General features: G+C 45.4%; 1 protein-coding gene across 1 annotated transcript in view; it reads left to right on the forward strand.

Annotated features, from left to right (window-relative positions):
* Nucleotides 1-21,617, forward strand: part of LOC126470412 (zinc finger MYM-type protein 2-like) — a 444,979-nt gene that overhangs the window by 103,882 nt on the left and 319,480 nt on the right. Inside the window, exon 2 of the mRNA XM_050098266.1 lies at nucleotides 11,016-11,095. The gene's annotated coding sequence lies outside the window, so the exon portion shown is untranslated. The remainder of the gene's footprint in view (nucleotides 1-11,015; nucleotides 11,096-21,617) is intronic.

Consider the following 21,617-nt stretch of genomic DNA (forward strand, 5'->3'; position numbering starts at 1 on the left):
CCAACAAAGAGGTAACGTGTGTTTCGTGCAGTTACATTGAAAACTGTTGCAGCATGTGCATATACACATTCTGGCAACTGCCCACCGCGAGAATGCCAAAGTGTACATTTTTATAGCCCGCCGTCTGCGAATGACCATCTCGGAAACGCGTAGCTGGCCGAGTATACGCTTGGTGCTGTTGTGAGCATCTATGGAAAGCGGTTGAAGGACACTGAAATCTCGAATAGGGGACAAAGTGTTCGATGTTAACGGTTCATCACGTAATTTAGGTTTCGGAGGCGTGCCCGCTCTGTAAAGCCGGATAGGCGGCAATCTGTGGTATATCTGACTACAGATTGCAATTGCAAATGTTTCGGAGCGCCCCGTTCAGCACAGGTAGTTGAATACGGCGGCTCCGCAGCAGGTGATCCCTGCTTGTCCCTTGCTGATATAACATCATCGTCAGTTAAGATTACAGTGGGCACGGGATCATCGAATTTGGACCGTGGCTCAATGGAATGGGTGCCCCAAACACTATACAGCGCCACGAATGCAGGCCGGTGGGGGCAATATGACGGAGGTGTGCACACTGCGCGCAGGGCCGGGAACCGCCTGGATATCAAACTCTTTGTTTTGAATTCCGGCGTTCACACTGGCGGCCGGCCCCCGCCGCGACGGCGACGTCCAGCATGTTTATTCCCGGCGCAGGACGCTGGAGATACATTTCAGGTTCGACAATAAACGTATCAGGTGACTCCCGTCTGTTAACATCAGAAGTATTACACCAAATGTTAGTCAGCCTCTTGTCACTGTACTGTTTTTGTCAATAGCTCTCGTTGGCCATGAAAAGCACTTCTTTCTTTCGTTTTTTAAGCAAAAAGACGAATTCCGTAACAGTGCATTTACGGAATAATTACAGGTCTTAGCTAAGTACCAAAAGACTACCTCTTTTGTATGCTACCATTTATTGGAAAGCTTTCTCTGATATCTTGAACGAAGTATAATACAGGGTGTATCAAAAAGAATCATCCGATTTGAAAAAATTATAACTGTTATGTTATTTGAGAGATATGCGTGAACGCTGTACTGTTGGAAAGAGCACTCTAGAGTTTTACATGGTTCCCTCTAGGTAGCAGCAGTGTGCGCCCACTTCAGTTCTAGTAAAAATGGTGTCGGGACGTTTTGCGCAGTGCGGGTCAGTAATAACTATTCAGCGCGACTTTTTTACTAGGTATAATGTGGATCCTCCTACAGCACAAAGCGTTAGACGATGGCATGAACAATTTCGAGAAAGAGTTTGTTTATGTAAAGGCAAATCGCTGGGCCGTCCCCGTGCGTCTGACAGACGTCGAACGCATCCGCCATAGTTTTAGTAGTAGTCCGCAGAAATCCGTTTGAAGTGCAGCTCGACAGCTCAACATGCTGACATGTGTTGCGTCGACATTTACACATGAAACTGTACAAAATTCAGCTACTGCAAGCTCTTCGTGAAGGTGACAAATAACAACGTGTGGAGTTCTGTAATTTCGTTCTTGCCAAGATAGAAGATGACAGTTTTATTCCACGCTTAGTGTTACTGGCGAGGCAACATTCCATTTAAGTGGAAAGATGAATCGTCGTATAGTGAGAATATGGGTTACGGAACAACGATATGAAGCTGTAAAACATGAGAGGGACTCTCCAAAATTTAATGTTTTTGTGCAGTTTCACAGGAAAAGGTGTTTGGTCCATTTTTCTTTGCCGAGGATGGACATATCTCGATATGCTTAAGAACGTGTAGCCTATGTTACATTAACCATTGTGTGCAGTGTTCCTGCATATATAATTTCTTGTGTGCGCGCGTACGCGCTCATTTAAATTGTTACGCGTTCGATCAGTTCAAAATGGCACTAGGCACTATGGGACTTAACATCTGAGGTCATCAGTCCCCTAGACTTAGAATTACGTAAACATAACTAACCTAAGGACATCATACACATCCATGCCCGAGGCAGAATTCGTTCGAGCAGTGAGTGGAATCAGTGTTATGTAAGATGGTTCTAACTGGATAGCAGCGAAACACCTCTGGCTGCGCCTGTGTTATGTTCGACATTTAAGGCGTAGACATATTGAGGATCCCTTGCCGCTGAGAACAAGCCTACCAAGGGACGGGGAAGGGGGGGGGGGGCTGTGATTAACTGTGCGGGAAACACTGACACAAATATCTGCTCCTTTAAACTGCTTTGAACTGCAAGTCGATTTAACACGTCACTCTATAATAATTCATTTACCTGTCCTGCAGTGTTTGGGGCTACTCTGAATCCGCGTATTTTTCTTTCGGTTAAAGTACAGTGTGTACATGAAGTCCGGGAACACTTTCAGTAATTTATTGCACAAGAACCAAACATTGTACAGATATCATACATGTCATTTTGAAGAGAAACCTTGGAAGTTGTGTGTTGTTTTTCTTTTTCTCATGTATTCCGTCACAACGTAGTTTGGTAATTTGCTGAGAGCGCTAGTCGCCGTGCTACAGAAGGAGACAGCTGTTTCATGAAATGGCCTCCCCGATCACCAGATCTCACTCCTTGTGACTTTTTTTCTGTGGGGACATATTAAAGATCTGGTTTATGTACCGCCTCTACCACGTGATGTAGCAGAGCTCCGGGAGAGAACACGGGAAGCGACTGCCACAGTCGACGATGCCATGCTGGGATGGGTGCGGCAAGAATTAGATTGCAGTATTGACGTCTGCCGGGTCATTCATATCGAATGTTTGTTAAAAAAAAACTTTCATAGTTTCTCTTCAAACTTAGAGACACAGACAACTTATTAATTTTGTCGTCGAAAGATTCAGAAAAACTTTCATTGAAATGCAGTTCCACTTAGCCTTGGTTTCATTGCATTAATTTCCTAAAGTAAATGCTATTCTTAAGAGCTACGCACAGTTGGTTGAAAGTAGAGATACGGTCGATCTAAAGCATGTAATCATTTACGCTTTGTGATACTACGCTTGCCCAGAACTACGAAAGCGAAAATATCAAAGGAAGAAATTTTGCGAATTAGTCAAACTTAGACATAGAAACATCTATGAATGTAATTACAGTTTTCAGCATCTGTCGTTTTCCATATCCAACTAAAGAGGATTTTAGTAGAATGTTGCAAGTTTTTCGTACTGTCCATCCACAAAAAAGTCTCAGATTAACTTATTCTTCTCTTCTGCTTCCAGATACGAAATTTACGTTCTACTAAATGTTGGATGTACAACAAATCATTGTTTGCCTTTTATAATGTAAAGTGTGACCCATTGTAAAACCATAGCAGATAAATTTCCAGTTTAATCGGACTTTGTCGAGGGGAGAACTTGTATACAATTGGATTTTTCTGGACATCGATCATTAAAACAACACGAGAAACCCACACTAGGCCTGCATTGATAACTAGTAATTAGTTTTTGTCTGTCCTGTAGTGTTTGATACTACGTAAACCAAGTTAAACCCGCGCGGATTCGCGCCATTGACGCCACTCTGTAACTCGCGTTTACTTGTGGACGGGGACAGATACCAGTGTCACAACAATATCAAAAACTTTTGTGTACTTTTAGCTATATTTTACTCGCAGTAACGTATGGTCTAAAGCGAAGGGGGGGGGGGGGGAAGGGGGGCGTCCGCCTGTACTGACGCAAGCAGTTGGTCACTGTTTCCGTAATGGTGGTAAGTATACAAGCTAGTTTGCAGAAGTTGCTGTGTACATACCTTTATCACTTACACATAAAAACGTATTGGCCGGAAATTCAACTTGGAGACGTGTAACCTCTTGAGGCATATCTTGACGTGTGGTATTTACTACGGTCAGACAGGAGTGGCCATGGACAGGTCACACCAACTGTTTTTCGCCAACAGATGCGGAATGAATTCGTCACACATCTCCACACTATATCCGAACATCATATTTTCCATGGGAGAATGGAGTGTTCCCTTTTCTGGATGTCCAGGTGAAAAGGAGATAATTTGGCCATGGCATATACCACAAGAAAACACACACCAACTTATACTTGCAGACAAACAGCTGGCACCTCTCGGCGCATTGCAACCGGTTGCTTAGAACTCGTACGCTCTCTGATACGCCCAATTGCGTCCCAAAAGTGTTCCATCTGGTTAAAATCGAACGAATTTTTGTCCCAAAGAGATGTGAGTTCACTGTCACGTCCTCGAACCACTGTACCACAATTCTGGGGGTGGGACACAGACAGCATATCCTACTGGAATATGCGCCTGTCGTCGAAGAATGGCAGCCATTAACTTGGATGACATCATACCCAGACAGAACCATCGACCTTGTGTAACAAGAAATGTGGTTCAACCTACCAGGTGACATGGTTCCATTGATCCACGGTCCAGTCTCGATGATCCCGTGCCCACTTCAGTCGTAATTGGCAATGTCATTGGGTCGACACTGGAAAACACAGGGGGTCGTCTGCTGCGTTGCCCAGTGTTCAACAATGTGCGTTGAACAGTGTGTTCCAAAACCCTTGTGCCTGCACTAGCATTCCGTACTGTCGGCAGATCTGTTACAGGTGAACCTGCGTCCTGCTTTACAGAGGGGGCAAGGCTCCAACTTCCGCGTTCTGTGACGAGGCATGGACGACCAACACCATGTCGTTGCATGAACGATACAGCTGGTCGGCTTTAATGTCCACTTAGTCCACATGCACCGTGGAAGACAAGATGAATATCCTCCATAGCATAATACTGGCCGCACCGCCTGCGTCCGCGAAGCAGCCCATATTTAAGCAGCCGTTCGCCTGGATGACATATCTGGACTGACCATTGACCTGGTGTAACCGTCCTTAAATCGCTCTTCATAGGTGCTGAAGACACGAACACACGAGTTACGCCGTTTGCGGGATGTCAAAGTCGCTTATGTCACTGGATTTCCCCAATTTGCAGCCCGTATCGTCACTAGGATAATTCCCCATTCGTCTCTGCTCCACGTGTATACATACCGTACTGTGTCACGTTCCCGCAACGGCACCAAGCGGTATTCAATTTCGCGGTGGGCATTTGTCGTAACGCTTTGACTCGCCGATGTATCATTCCTGGCCGTCCTATGAGATCGTCTTCTTGGCTTTTTGGTTGACAGAGCCACCACGGCATCCAGTGATTGAGGGGCCTGGGTTGTGGTGTTTCTGTAATCGGTCTAAAGCTGTTTGTGGTAAGAGCCTATTATTCTGGCTGCGGGGATAGTGACTACCAAGAAGGCAGATGTTGACGAGCTCCAGTTAGAAGCAAACTTGAGAAAAATTAAGTTAGGAAGCAAAATTTTCTAGAGGAGAGTAAGTAATAGGAGTAACATAAGACCGATGGTAATGCCTGTAATCTTTACTTGGTACTTATGCTCGTATTCTTTTCCTGGTGCTTATTGGCCGAAAGACGTGAATGTGGAAACAATTTCGGGATTATCTTGGAGCTCACGAAATCTGTGAATCGGCTTGCAACATTTCTGGATGGTTTCCTGTGCTGCCCTCCCCTCTCCCCAATGTTGGTCTTGTTCTTGCTGCTGCTGCTGCTGCTGCTGCTGTTTTGACAATTTAGTGAGCGTGGACTTCTTCGCCAGGAAGAGACCTCATATCGGAATGTGGAGACAAGAGTTAACTGGACAGGAAAATCTGGTTACAAATGCATGAAAACTGGAGTCACTAGGGAATTGCGATACAGACGCAGTAAATTTGCTTTAAGTTTAGCTCCTGTTATTAGGATATGACCGCGTAAAGCCAAAATTTTGTATTAGTGGATACATAAAGACAGTATGTATGGACGAAATTGTGTTTTTGTTAACTTGCATAATCTGGTACCTCGTGTAATTTTGTGCAGTTAATCTGTGTTCATCAATGTATTTAATGGTCGCTTGTTATATTTGCACGCTAGTCACTTTTGGATACAACATTTTTGTTTTCTGTTTATCTTAGTCTGTAGCGTAGGTGACGAAGACACTGAAGTGTGCACATAAGATTTCATTAAAACCGGTATTTAAAACCGTGGCGCTAGGTATTTTGACATCAGCGTGTTGAAAAGCCAGCTTACGACACAACTGCAGGCTCTCATAATCCCCACAAAAAATTAAAAACGTATTATATTTTTACACAAGTATCATTCGGAGAAATAAAGTTGCATGAAAATTAAGTGTCTAGATAAAGACAAGGAATACAAGAACTTCCGATCTACCTTTAACACCGGATACTGTTCAGTTGCTTATGTAAGGAATGTGCTTGCGGCCCTACGAGCTGCGGAAAACATTCCACCCAGGTAAAGACGCATTTTCAATGGCTCGCCATACCTGCTGGAACAGCAAATCTGACACGGTTCGTGAGCACACTGAGTGAACGAAACCATAGGAAGTTGAGTAAGGCAAGACAGAGTCACTTCTAACGTCAAGGAAGGAAAAATGGAAAAACTCGTCGGGTTTAATGAAATACCGATAATTGTGAGTGCGCACTTTGATTTTGTATTGTGTAAATTATGACGTTATCAAACTTATGTAAGGGCTAAAGGCATATGGGCAGCAACTCGCGCGTGCATAGCTGTCACCATAACATGAATGCTGACCACATGCTATGTTCATGCGGACGCCCGGCGCAGAATGCGTCTACATCTGGGTCACTAGCCGGCTGCCCTGCTGTTTGCCTGGGAATTTTGTGCGAGGTGGTTTCCACAGGGATGGCGAGGCCGCTGTCGTGGGGGTAGTTGCTGCCCAGCGTTGCCAATCTGCCGTCAGTGCAGAAGCTGCCGGTGCGTCGCAAGGCGATAAAACGTCAGTTTGGCTGAACGGAAAGCAACGTCACTGCCAAATGGAGACGCGTTCACATTAGCCGGAACATTAACATGTCTCTTCGCTGAGCCCAGTACCGAACGGTGAAAGTGAGGCAGTGAGATACTATCCGTCATGCAAAAATGTGGAATATAGTACCAGAATTAAGGACCTAGCAATGGTAGTGTTTATTAATTGCTGGAGCAGAACTGATAACTAATGTTTATTTGAGATAAGGCGGTAATATTAACTTCTTAAATGTGGTGCTGCAGAATAACACTGTAACACTGAAGATTAGATGGATGGATGGAGGGAGGAAGGGACGGATGGAATAAGTAAGGAGGAGGTACTGAATTGAATTGGGAAAGAGGGGAGAGTGGAAACAAATTACGGCAAAGCTTGACTGCAGGAAGCCATCATCAGATCCGGATGGTCATCTCGGTAGTGGAGGGTAGAGTGTGTGTGTGTGTGTGTGTGTGTGTGGGGTGGGGGGAGGGGTAAAAGTTGTAAAGGGAGACAGTTTCGAATACAGTAAGCAGGCTCAGATGGACGTAGGTGGCAGTAGTTACACAGAGATGACGAGACTCGCACAGGAAAGATTATTGTGGAGAGCTACATCAAACTAATCTTTGGACTGAAGACGACGACAACAACATAGTGTATTTACGTCTGTTGCAGCATTGGAAAGATACGTCGCTACTCATTAGGAACCGGCTGTATTTCTTTCTGTTTTCATTCTTATCAAGACTCGTGAGCCTATTCTCTCGAGAGGCGAAAAACATGCTGTTTAATTCCCCATTGGTCATGGGTCTTTTTTTTTTTTGGCACGAAAAGCAGTTTTCTGTCAGGCCTGGTGGTCTAGTGTCAAGCGCGTTCCTGGAAACCGGGGAGTTGCGGAACCGAATGGATGGGACCCTGGAAATTTTCAGACTTTGCTTCTCGCACGAGGCTTCACTAAAATACTAAACAACAACGTAGATATTACGACTGTACCAACGGTTACTGTTAATGTAATCGCTCCAGAAAACAGTATCACATGCGAGCAAATAAATTGAGTTATACCTGCCGTGACTTGTACTTTAGGTACTTGAGCTATGCACGGCTCCATTTAAAATAAGTAGCTCGATATAGTCGTAGGCTCGAGCCGCGCACGTCTGCTTTCATGCTCTGCAGCTAATTCGCTGCATATACCTATAGCTGTGATCCTGCAGTAAAATAGTCTCTGCATTGGCTAGAATTAAGACTTAATAAAGTACACAGAAATACAAAGTAAAAGTTAAATGAATAATTTAATAACAAAGGTTCTGTTTTAAAGTCTGTAATTTATGTAGATGACAGAGAATAATGTTGGGTAATGTTTATTCAAGAAAGGACATCTCAAATAGACGAAGTGATTTCCCGATATTCCTTGAAAATACAGACAGAAAATACTCTTATTAAATGCAGTAAAGTTTCGTCGAGAGCGTTACGAGAGTCGTAGCAAAATCCCAAAACTAAAGTCATCAAAGATATGTGACAACTAAGTCTATTTCGTGGTCACAATACACGAAACAGTCACCAGCTCTAAACAGTTACCGAGCGAGCTGGCACAGTGGTTAGAATACTGGACTCGCATTCGGGAGGACGGTGGTTCAAACCCGCGTCCTGTCATCCTGATTTAGGTTTTCCGTTATTTCCCCAAATCGCTTCAGGCAAATGCCGGGCTGGCTCCTTAGAAAGAGCACGGCCGACTTCCTTATCCATCCTTCCCTAATCCGATGGGACCGATGTCACGCTGTTTGTTCCCCTCCCCCAAATCAACCAACCAACCACCAAAACAGTGGAGAGTTCAGTATGATGATTTACAGATTAACACACACGACAGAAAGACTAGTAACGCATACGCTATCTATCCTCATTTCCGTAATACAGGCGGAAAGAGTTCTACACTGGAGCACATTTAGATCTCTCGTGAGTATTGTAGTGGCTGTTCGCCGCCCAGAATCAATCACCTACACGACTGAATCGCACACGTTACTATAAGCAGGTCTGCTTTTTCCAGCACTCAAAACAAAGTGTCTAGAATCGCCCCTGTGAGATCTTCATTCGAAAACTCCTAGTCTCCTCTTGATTGCCGTAATTTTTCGCTAGTGTGTGTTTCCATTGGCTGAAGGCCATTCACAACAAAAATACATTGGTCTTAAGCTCTACAGACATGATTTGACTAGTCCTCACCACTTTCCGGACCAAACTAATATATTACAACAATATTTAAATAAAGAAATTCGGTTACACTCAGGTCGATTACAGTAAATGTAAGTAATAGGCCGCGCGGGGTAGCCGAGCTGTCTCAGGCGTCTTGTCACGGTCCACGCGGCTTCCCCCGTCGGAGGTTCGAGTCCTCCCTGGGGCATGGGTGTGTGTGTCGTCCTTAGCGTAAGTTAGTTTAAGTTAGATTAAGCAGTGTGTAAGCTTAGGGACCGATGATGCGCTAAATGGAAGGAGCTGCTCATTAAATTCCAAAATCCGATCTTAGCCGAAGATGTAGAGAAGTCTTATTACCACAAACTTTCAAATCGCGCAGTGATCACCATTCAAAGATAAGGGAAATTAGAGCTCGAACTGAGGCGCTCAGACTGTCGTTTTTCCCTCGCGCGATCCGCGAGTGGAACAGAGGTGGTGGAGGGGGGTCGGATACGACTTTGGCGCGAATTGTGCCCTCTGCCACACACAGCTTGGTGGCTAGCGGAGTACATGTGTAGATGACCTCAGCAGTTTGGTCCCATAAGACCTTACCACAGCTGGCCGTGGTGGCCGTGCGGTTCTAGGCGCTTCAGTCCGGAACCGCGGGACTGCTACGGTCGCAGGTTCGAATCCTGCCTCGGGCATGGATGTGTGTGATGTCCTTAGGTTAGTTAGGTTTAATTAGTTCTAAGTTCTAGGGGACTGATGACCTAAGATGTTAACTAGTGTTCAGAGCCATTTGAACCATTTTTTTGACCTTACCACAAATTTCCAAATTTGTAAGTAATAGTTTGTACATAGGTAAACAAGACAGCGTTCTTCAGCAATTTTCGTTCAATATTGTTTATTGTTTAAACAAGTTTTATGCCTCGTGACAGAAGCGTCTTTTGCTTTTCTTTTCGGCTGTTTCCCACTAATGCATGCGATTAACCGCTTTTAAACTGGCACAGTTTTTTTTAGCACTTGCAGTCAAGATTTAAATGAAGTTACTGGCAAATAGTAAACTGTTCATTAAATGACAACATAAGGGAGAAAATGTGTGATTCAGTCATGCTGTATTTATTTGCTATGTAATTGCGGAAAGTACAAAGATGTAACAGATGTTTGTATAATAAAAAAAGATATAAAAGACGTAATATGTTAATAAATAAAACCGATAGAGATAAGTGGCTTTCAGGGATGATAGCTATCGTGCAATTTTACCATCTCAGGTATCTTTTGTTGAAACTGCCTGAAACATTTAAGTTAATAATTCAGAGATTTATTGTGAAGATGTTTATTCGCTTTGAAATATTAATTTCTGTAATTTTGAAGATACTGAAATATAGTCGTGTCACTGAATGCGCCCCATGTTTTCTGAGATCGCCGATGTACTTGACTGCATTCTTAAAGAGCTGTAAGAAGCCATCTTTCAGCCTGCCTGATACTCCGCGATTTGTGGTATGTCTCCTACACAAAGGCCATGCGAACAACAGCCGTCCAAATTCACAGCTTTGGGATTTACCCATTTCCGGCGACGCTGCTCGGCTTTCTGTACCTGGATTCGCCCGTACCAGTCAACTAGGCGGACCGGCCGCTGCGCGCCCTGAACCCTCGGCCCGCAAGCCTTCAGCCATACAATGATTTCATCTTACCTCGTACCAATACTGGGCATTCAAATTGCTCGCCTACATGCGCGTGACGTTAAGATGTGAATCCACTTAAAACAGCAAATCCCAATGGATATCGATGTATGCTAAACTTCAACGGGAGTTTCTCCCGCAGTTCTACACCCACACATTTTGGGTCCAAGTGATGCGTTATAGCTATCCGTGGAAAGTCTCTAATGTTTCTGTGCTATTAACATGTGCAGAAAACTCCTCTGATGGTTAATAAAATTGACATCTGGTTTATCCCCTTTCTTAAGTAAAATTAATGAACGCAGCATATCAGTCTTTTAATTAATCGTAGATTAATTAATTTATAAATTCTAGATACGTTAAAAACTAATAATACCAGAAAATACTCATTTGCACTTGTCCTTTCAGGTGGCTAACGATACGGGTATTCCGTCCGCCGAAGAACTGAGAAGCGCTGTTGGTGTACAAACCATTATCCTAAATCACCGGTAAGTTCATGCAGTTTATATCATTCTAATGGTTGAGTAGTCATGTGTTACTATACTATCGGACACGATATTTTTTTCACAGATTTCTGATACCTAACAATTTTCATTAGGAATGTTACGAAATTTTATTTGCCTCTCCAACAATGTGATGACTGATTTACCACAAAAATTAAGACACAAAAGTAATTACAGGCGGGGAGCTTTGACATTCACGATAGGAACTGCTTCCGGATGTTACTCACGTGAAAGGCCAGCAGGAGGGAAAAAAAGGTGAATGTACAAAGTATGGCTAGTTTGAAGCTAGTGCATAGGAAGCAGATTGAAGTTTCATGTACCGTTATCGTTACTTCTTCCGTCAAAACACAACTAAATATTGTGCCGAACGAATCCATATAATAAATAATCGAAAAGTTCCGAAACATTAAAGTTACTGGGATATGTTAAAAATCTTATTCGGACAAAAAAAGGGGGGGGGGGTGGTGGTTTCGGTCACTTGCTTGGTTCTGCGTGTCTGGAGACACGTAATTAGACTAACGTGAACGGTAAGTGTTAGCACACTTGCAATGGTTGAGACAAAGATTTTTCAGACTGCGAAAGATTTCTAGTGAGACTTAGAAGATTTGAAAATTTTACAGTCTCTAATGTTAACATTTATAATGAAATTAAAATGTAAAACAAAATGAAACATACATTAAGTATATCACATTGTTTTTATATTCAAGTATGTTTTTAGTACATAAAATGTTATCAACAGAATGCAAACTTCCATTGGAGGCTATTGTACTCATAAAGCCACGAAAGAATTCCTTAACTGATGGGTACTAAGAAAGTTTACATTGTGTTGCATCATATAGATAAGTCACAAACCAATTCTTTACATGTTTAATTCTGTCTAAACAGGTGCAACATGCAGTAGCTCACGAACCTTTAACTTTTGTCGTGATTAGACATAATTAATAAAGCTCACGCTGAAGAAAACTTGCAAGCGGTTTAGCACTATAATTTTTATTGTTGGTTAATGTTAGGGAATCTCCGCAGTCAGTGGAACCCCATGTCTGCGATACTGAACCATAATTAAAAGGCATGAAATGTGTTCACATATTGCTAATACGGTACCACCACAGTTATACGGTTTGGTAGTACAAATGAAAATCTGTGCCATACCGGGAGTCGAACCCGGATTTCCCGCTTTACGCGAGCGGTCGTCGTAATCGCTCTAGCTATCTGAGCGTGCTTCACGGATGAAGCCAAACTTCCATATATCCCAGTGTTGCTTCACATGGTGCTCACATAATTATGTGATTCCCGCTGAGGGAGATACTCATTCGTCAGCCTTGGCTTTAACACGAAATAGATTAGTGCAGTGTCTGTATTTGACAGTGCCTGTAAAGTTCATTGCAATATTCCTTCGGAGATGCATGCATATCCGAAGGAACATTGGAGTGAACTTCACACACAATGTCAAATAGACACACTGCACTAATTTAATGCGTAATTAGAAGGGTTAGAGATTGTTTATTGCTTAATGTCGGCTTCGAAGACTCGATCAGCTCTGTGCATGACACTCATGTCACTGAAAAAAGAATGTTCTGGAAGTACAAAAACTAGAAGGAGGTGTATTTTGGATGCGGGTACGTGAAAGAAGAAATCCCTGAGCCTTCATTTCTCTATATGTATTACATTGTTACAGGCAACAAATTCTGGCATTTTTACTACATATCCGCATGAAACTGGCAGTCTGAAAATGAGAGTGCAGCTCCTCGTGAAGTGTCACAGGGAATTGTGCAAGCCAAACATAAATAGGTTCTTCAAGCCACCTTCTGGGATCAGCTCATAAGAATTGAGTGTTCCGTCAGAGCAACGCTTCAGCAAATCAACGAAAAAATATATTTATTGTTTGTAATCTACTGCAGCTTAAATAGAATTCTTGAGCATACTCCACATAGTGCTGATCTCGCACCCCCACCCCACACCCTTTCCTATGATATATTTATACACTCCTGGAAATGGAAAAAAGAACGCATTGACACCGGTGTGTCAGACCCACCATACTTGCTCCGGACACTGCGAGAGGGCTGTACAAGCAATGATCACACGCACGGCTCAGCGGACACACCAGGAACCGCGGTGTTGGCCGTCGAATGGCGCTAGCTGCGCAGCATTTGTGCACCGCCGCCGTCAGTGTCAGCCAGTTTGCCGTGGCATACGGAACTCCATCGCAGTCTTTAACACTGGTAGCATGCCGCGACAGCGTGGACGTGAACCGTATGTGCAGTTGACGGACTTTGAGCGAGGGCGTATAGTGGGCATGCGGGAGGCCGGGTGGACGTACCGCCGAATTGCTCAACACGTGGGGCGTGAGGTCTCCACAGTACATCGATGTTGTCGCCAGTGGTCGGCGGAAGGTGCACGTGCCCGTCGACCTGGGACCGGACCGCAGCGACGCACGGATGCACGCCAAGACCGTAGGATCCTACGCAGTGCCGTAGGGGACCGCACCGCCACTTCCCAGCAAATTAGGGACACTGTTGCTCCTGGGGTATCGGCGAGGACCATTCGCAACCGTCTCCATGAAGCTGGGCTACGGTCCCGCACACCGTTAGGCCGTCTTCCGCTCACGCCCCAACATCGTGCAGCCCGCCTCCAGTGGTGTCGCGACAGGCGTGAATGGAGGGACGAATGGAGACGTGTCGTCTTCAGCGATGAGAGTCGCTTCTGCCTTGGTGCCAATGATGGTCGTATGCGTGTTTGGCGCCGTGCAGGTGAGCGCCACAGTCAGGACTGCATACGACCGAGGCACACAGGGCCAACACCCGGCATCATGGTGTGGGGAGCGATCTCCTACACTGGCCGTACACCACTGGTGATCGTCGAGGGGACACTGAATAGTGCACGGTACATCCAAACCGTCATCGAACCCATCGTTCTACCATTCCTAGACCGGCAAGGGAACTTGCTGTTCCAACAGGACAATGTCAGTGTGATCATGTGATGTATCTGACACCAGGAATGTGTCAATAAAGTTTCCCCTTCCTGGGACAATGAATTCACGGTGTTCTTATTTCAATTTCCAGGAGTGTATATAGGGTTCTTCACACATACCGTTCAGACATTAATTTTTGGAAATGGTGCATACGGTTTTCTGTAGGTAAAATGTATTATAGGCAAAATGACCTTTTCATTGTGTGGAAGCTGCTGTAAAATGGGCAAAACGAACTCAAATTCAGAATTTCACATACAAACATAGCAAAATCTGTAGTTAAAAAAACTGTCAAATGTGAACATTTTATGTCTAAAACGTTTTATGTATTAAGCGTGTTTCGAAAGTGTCTGGGTGGTTTAAGTAGTTAGAGCATCTGCCTAGGAAGCAGAGGGCTCAGATTCGAATCCCTGTCTGGCATAAATTTTCAACTTTCCCCATTGATTTCAATCAACGCCCGCTCACAGTCAATGTTTGTAATGTCTTTGCGTCTCTCCAAAGCTTATTGGGATGCTTTCGCCACTACCATCGCCCTTCACACCACACCATATGAAGTTATCGATGCGGTTGTCCAGAACACAACTGCAACCAATGTATCAGCGCCGGCCGTTGTGACCGAGCGGTTCTAGGCGCTTCAGTCCGGAACCGCGCTGCTGCTACGGTCGCAGGTTCGAATCCTGCCTCGGGCATGGGTGTGTGTGATGTCCTTTGGTTAGTTAGGTTTAAGTAGTTCCAAGTCTAGGGGACTGGTGACCTCAGATGTTAAGTCCCATAGTGCTTAGAGCCGTTTGAACCAATCTATCAGCAGCTGACTCAGCAATCCCCTCTTACTTGGAATCCCCCTGTTGGAAGACAGTTCCTTGGTGAACCCTGTAAATCGCCGTGACGATTATAGATTGCTGGTGGGCTCTCCAAAGTCTTGCACGACATCTGTCAGTGGAGCACTTCATTGCCTTTAAATGGCTCAATGCACAAATCCGCCAGCCGGCCGGGGTGGCCGAGCGGTTCTAGGCGCTACAGTCTGAAACCGCGCGACAGCTACGGTCGCAGGTTCGAATGCTGCCGCGGACATGGATGTGTGTGATATCCTTAGGTTAGTTAAGTTTAAGTTGTTCTAAGTTGTTGGCGACTGATGACCTAAGCAGTTAAGTCCCATAGTGCTCAGAGTCATTTGAACAAATCCGCCACCTCGTACAACAGCAACAGAAACGAGAATGCTGGGAATGGTATGTTCCTACAGTTGGACCACATACCCCTCCTTCGCAGGTTTGGGCAAAGATTAGACGCCTCTCTGGACACTAGTACCTTCCGGGTGTACCTGGTATCGTCTACTCTGATCCAGACGCTGTTGCCAAACATTTTGCTTTTCATTATGCTTGAATCTCTGCGTCTGAGAATAATCAGCCTGCATTTCGTGTCCTCAAACAGCAGGTAGAGCGACTTCCTTTACCATTTGCTACATGTCACATTGAACCTTATCTGTCCAGTGAGTGTGAATTCCGCAGTGTCCCAGCCCTTTGCCCTGACACTGCTCTAGCGCCAGACTGCACCCACGACGAAATGCTCCAAGATTTGACAGCGGACTGCTAGGATCACATCCTTGCCATTTTCAACCGTATCTGGAGCAAGGGTGAGCTTCCCTCTTAGTGGCGAGAAAACGTGATCATCCCAGAACTGAAATCTGGTAAATATCCCCTTTATATGGACAGATATCGCCAAATTAGTCTCACTTATGTTCTCTGAAAGTTGTTTGAACTTATGGTGAACCGACGGTTGTGTTGGTGCCCTGAGACTAGCGCTCTACAGCTCAGTTCCAGGGAGGTTTTTGACAAGGCCTTTCTACTGTCAGCAATTTGGTCTGCCAGTAGACTGCTATCTGGTTAACTTTTCCCTGGCATTATTATCTTATCACTGTCTCCTTTGACTTGCATAGGCCATATGACACCACATGACATCACCACATCCTTATTACCCTCCACGATTGGGGATCTCAGTGCCAATTCCCGACTTTTGCCCGGAACCTCTTGTCATGCCATACACCCCAGGTTCAAGTGGATGTGTCCCATAGAACACCCCATACACAAGAGAATGGAGTACCACAGGGCTCTGTATTGAGTGTGCCTCTTTCTAGTGGCTGTGAATGGTCTCAGTTAAGGTGTGGGGTCTATAGTTAGTCTCCCTGTATACTGATTCCTTTTGCATCTACTATTGCTCCTCAGCTGTGGGTGTTGCTGACTGCCGTCTGCAGGGTGCCATAGAAAAGTTCAGTCCTGGGCTCTCACACAAGTCTTTCAGTTTTCCGTCACCAAACGTGTGTCATACATTTCTGTTGCCTTGGTACTGTCCATCCCCAACAAGGACTCTCGATGACCAAATGCTCAGTATGCTGCACTCTTTTTTTTTGTGATTGATCTTTGATGCCCGGTTGACGTGGCTTCCCCATATTCACCAACTTAAGCGACCATGCTGGTTATACCTTAATACTCTTCGCTGTCTCAGTTACACCAGCTGGGGTGCAGACCACTCTACACTTTTGCAGCTCTACAAGGCTTTGATCCTGTCGCCTCTTGATGATGGGGGCCTGGTGTATGACTCAGCATCGCCCTCAGCATTGCGGATGCGAGAACTGATACACCATTGTGGTGTTTGACTTGCGACAGGTGCCTCTCGGACCAGCGCTGTGGAAAGCCTACTAGCAGAGGCTAGCGTCCCTCCCTTGGAGATTTGGCGCCATCAACTGCTGCTCAGCAATGCAATACACATTCGCTGCTGTCCTAAGCACCCAACTACTGTGTCCTTTTTGCTGGTAGGGAGATCTACCTCCCACAACACAGGCCAAGGTGTTTAGTCAAGATTGCAGATCGCATGAAGAGCCTCTGCTCTGAACTCTTTCGCGTGCAATAGTGTGCATCCCTGTGGTGTGTACCTGGTCCTCGGATCTACACCGATCTCTCCACTTGACCGACAGACTCAGTAGACACTATGGTTTTTCGCCTCCTGTTCAGGGACGCCCTTCAAGCATGTCTGTGTTATAGACTAATGTCTTTATGGTCCACAGACAAACAGGTTTTGCCTACACACGCGCAAGATGCAGCAAACTGTGCTCCCTACTTTCAGATGCAGAATTGGTAGCCATTGCTCGAGCCCTCATCCACATTTGTTCATCAAATAGTGAGTCATTGTTAATTGGCGGTGACTGCTTGAGTAGGCTTCAGGCTTTTGACCAGTGCTACCCTCAACACCCATTGGTTGTTACTATCCATGACCTCCTATATGACCGCCACCACGCTCGACGATCGATCGTCTTTGTATGGATCCCTTGTCATGTTAGGATCCCAGTGAACGAACGTGCTGCCTGGTTGACAGCCGACTGTGGAGATGGGGGTACAGGAACCGAACCTTCGGTCAGCTCTGTGCCATCTGTTGTTGGAGGCTTGAAATGGTGATTGGTGTGCCCTGGTTTCTCCATATATACTGCTAACCACTAGAGATCATGACCATGTGGAAGTTTTCCGTTTGTGCTTCTTGCAGTGTATTACTGTCCTTTTTTGGTTGTACACTGGCCACACTTGGCTGATCCACGGCCACTTTCTCCTGCAAAGTATTAATGAGAGTACATGAAGTAAAATTCCCAGATGATGGAAACTGTTGCCCTCAAATACTACACAGTGGGTTCCTGAATGAAACACTTCCCACAAAAAATGTCCCAAGTTTAACAAACCCGATGGATTTCAGTAAATAATATCTGCGCTCACTATCCATAGCTAACTAGAGATAACTTGATTACCTCTCGTCATGTAAAGATGTAATTGTCATCCAAGTTCATTTCTTCTCAGCTGACCGCAGTCTCTGCTGCATGCAGTAAACATTGCGTTGCAAAGTGGGAAATGGGAAAGTATTCAATGTGTCCGCAGCTCGTGGTCGTGCGGTAGCGTTCTCGCTTCCCGCGCCTGGGTTCCCGGATTCGATTCCCAGCAGGGTCAGGGATTCTCTCTGCCTCGTGATGACTGGGTGTTGTGTGATGTCCTTAGATTAGTTAGGTTTAAGTAGTTCTAAGTTCTAGGGGACTGATGACCATAGATGTTAAGTCCCATAGTGCTCAGAGCCAAACTATTCAATGCTATTAAAACTGAAATTCCAGAGTATTGGGATACCACTAGATTTCACTTTTATTTATAGAAGCAAAAAAATCGAGAAAAACGTTGTGAGAGCCAGTCTGTAAATATTCATGGAAAAGTTGCCAAATGTTAATCAATTCTAGAGCATCGCAGAAGACATAATAAAAATCTTCACGCGATCTTAGGAGTCACATAAGAACCAACCAACAAGAACGTTATCCGACGCAATTTTTCAACAATTTTTTTTGTCTTTACATGACATCTGATTTTATACAGGGATTCATGTATTACCTCCGCAGAAACCGATCATAGACTTATAGTGCGCTATCTTAGAAGTTTGGAGCTTGCCCTCTCAGTGATCACTTGTGATCGGTCCATCACTTCCATCAATTTGCATTGACACTAATCAAAATTTGTAATTATCGTTTCCTGGTGAATTGAGTGACACTGAAATTATTGTTAACAAGTTGTCAGTGCAAGTAATGTCAACAGCACAGTTGGAGCTTTATGTTGATATTTAAACGATAAATATAGAAGATAAAAGATTTACGTCTTGGCGCCCAGCGTAGTAAGTGAATCCCCATTGTCTCTGTTCAGTGTGATACGCCTTTTGCTCGCCCGGCCGTTCTCGCGCTGTGATACCATCTGGCACGTCATTGGATTAGTCTGCTTTGTGATCCTACATACAAGCTAGCATTGCGTAACAAAATCTTCCTATACTGTGCATTAAAACATAGCAACAAAAATATAATAAACGTGAACAGTGATGTGGCATAAACGCCACACTCAGACGTGAGGACCCACCCTTCTGTTGGTGTGATTCCCGTCTGACAGTGGCGCATATCCGTCTGGACTGCCCTAAAAGCGGCTGATCTGATTTTATGTGTAACCCGTGAAAGTGGTTTTACTCATCTCTGTGACGTAGGGCACATTAGTCTTGTCAGTCGCTTGAATGATTGGTCCCCGTCACTTGCCCTGACCCAAGGGGCCCATGGCTGCCCTTCCTCGGTAGTCCGACCTGGCTCCTGCCCTTCCCATCTTTTTGATTCGTCTCACACGCGTCGTCATTTTACTCTTTCCTGAGGTTTCATCTTGTCCATGTAGCTCGTTTACTTGTGGTAAAGGGATCAGATGCAGAAGGTGTGTCTCCAGTCACATGACGTGTCTCAGGAGGCCTCCAGCTACTTTCTGGGCAGGGCAGCTCTCCCACTTATGCCCTTTTACCCCTCTCTCAATTCTACTTGCCTCTCTCTCTTGGTTTTCTTGATTCTCAGATACAGTCGAATGCACTGGGATTTGTTTTCTTTTGTGTCCTTCCTCTCTGGCGACTGTTCCTGGGACGAAACACAAAGGTTTAAGGGCCTTGTAGTTTGGTCCATTTAACGCTATCCATCCAAACATCCAAACTGCCCTCCTTCAGCACCTCCTCTCTCCCATCCTCCTCCTTGGGGATTTTAATGCTCATCGGCCCTGGTGGGGCAGTCCTTTTTTGTCGCGTAGGCGTCTCCTCATAGACAGGTTTTTTGCAGATCACGACCTGCGTCTTTTTAATAACGGTTCCCCTACCCCTTTTAGTGCCACTTATGGCATTTTCTCTGCCATTGATCCTTCTCTTAGTTTTCCTCCCCTTCTCCCTTCATTACGCAGGTTGCTTCACAATAACCTCTGTGGTAATATCCACTTCCCATTGATTCTCTCTTTCCCTTCCCACCTCCCAATGGCCAGATTGCCCAGCTAGGCTTTCGATCGCACTGATTGGCCCCTATCTATCTCTGAGGTCATGTCCTTAATGTCCTTTGCCTCCTTGTCCACACCTCTTTGGGTGCGGATTATTTGACTGTTATTGGGCCTTGTTCTGTCCTATCTGAACTATGGTTGTCAAGTTCAGGGCTCAGCTGCCCATTCCACATGGTTCTTCTTGGACCCTGTCGATAGTCTTCTGGTTGACATTGGGATCTCCCTCCCCCCTTTTGGTTTGGCAGTCCCAGCTCTCAGTTTCCTATGCCATTGCTATCCGCTTTTTCCCTGATCACCCCTGCTGTTCTGTTCAATTCTTCTCGCAGCTTCAGGACGTCACCTGCCTGCAGCCCAAACTCGAATGAGCTTACTAGTGGGTTTCGCCTCACTTCTCTCCGCCATGATGTCCATCTTCCCTTTTTGTCCTTTTCCCCACATTCTCTCCTGAACCCCCTCACTCCTACTCTCAGATCCTCAATCTCGGATTTCGATGGCTCTCTCCTGGGGTCCATAAGCCTTCATCGCTCCAATGGTGTTCCATTCTTTGTTCTGCTGTCTCTTATGGGAAGTTCAGGATGCTATTGTTTTCTACACAGAGGGCCCTACATCTGCTGATCACATGGGATCAGGCACTCCACACCTTCTGTTGGCACAGTAAGCCATCTCTTGCCTGCCGCATATGGGGTGTTTACTGTGGAACAGGTAGTCATTTACTGGGCCCTCTGCATTATGAAACGGTCCTCCCTCATCCAATTTCGTTATGTATGGACTCGATGAGTGACCTTCAGGCTATCGTCCAGCGTTTTTCCTGACACCCCACGGTCTCTGCCACCCACAAACTTCTCGCCGATCTTGACCATGTTGTTTGTTCGGCTGATCTAGTTTAGGTTCCTGGCCTCGTGGGTATCCATGGTAATGAGTTTGCCAGTTTCTCTGTCCACCCCTCCAGAGGTGGATTTGCGGCTTCATGTCAAATCCCTTTCTGCTTAGTCGTGGGCTGACTCTTAAGGAGCCACCCCATTATCTAATAAACTTCGTGTGATTAAGGGGATTCCCAGCATGTGGCGTTCTTCCTTCCGCATCTCCTGGTGGGAGTCTACCATTCTTTGCAATCTTCGTATCGGCCTTACCAGGCTGATCTATGGTTTCTTACTCGATAATGAGCCGTCCTTCGTTTGTAATTGTGGGGCCCCCCCTCATAGTTATCCATATGTTGCTAGACTGCTCCCGCCTTTAGGTCCTTTGCACTACATTCCCTCCCTCCCTCCCTCAGTTGGTAGGACACATCCCGAGGGACACCAGGGATCGAATACAGTAAGCGGATTCAGATTGATTTGGTTGCAGTGCTTAGGGAAACGGCGAGAAGTATGGGCCGCTATTCAAACTTCGCGCCAGTCGCGTAAGAGTGGAGCTGTTAGCGCTGCTATGAGGATGCATTTCAGGTATGCTTTAAATACACGCCGTAACGGTCGTGAGCATTAGTGATCTTTGAGATTGGACGTGTTGACTTGTTAGTCAAGAATGCCTTTAAGGCGACGAAGACGCCATTTTTTAACACTTTGAGTTTGAACGAGGTTGTGCGACAGGATTACGGGTTACTGTGTATGTTCCTTCTGCGATATTGTAGAAAGACTTGGCAGGCATGTAGCCACTGAACTTGACTGTTGGCAGCGGTGGCCACAAGAGT

Source organism: Schistocerca serialis, chromosome 3 (assembly GCF_023864345.2).
Source record: "Schistocerca serialis cubense isolate TAMUIC-IGC-003099 chromosome 3, iqSchSeri2.2, whole genome shotgun sequence".
NCBI classification, from domain to species: Eukaryota; Metazoa; Arthropoda; class Insecta; order Orthoptera; family Acrididae; genus Schistocerca; species Schistocerca serialis.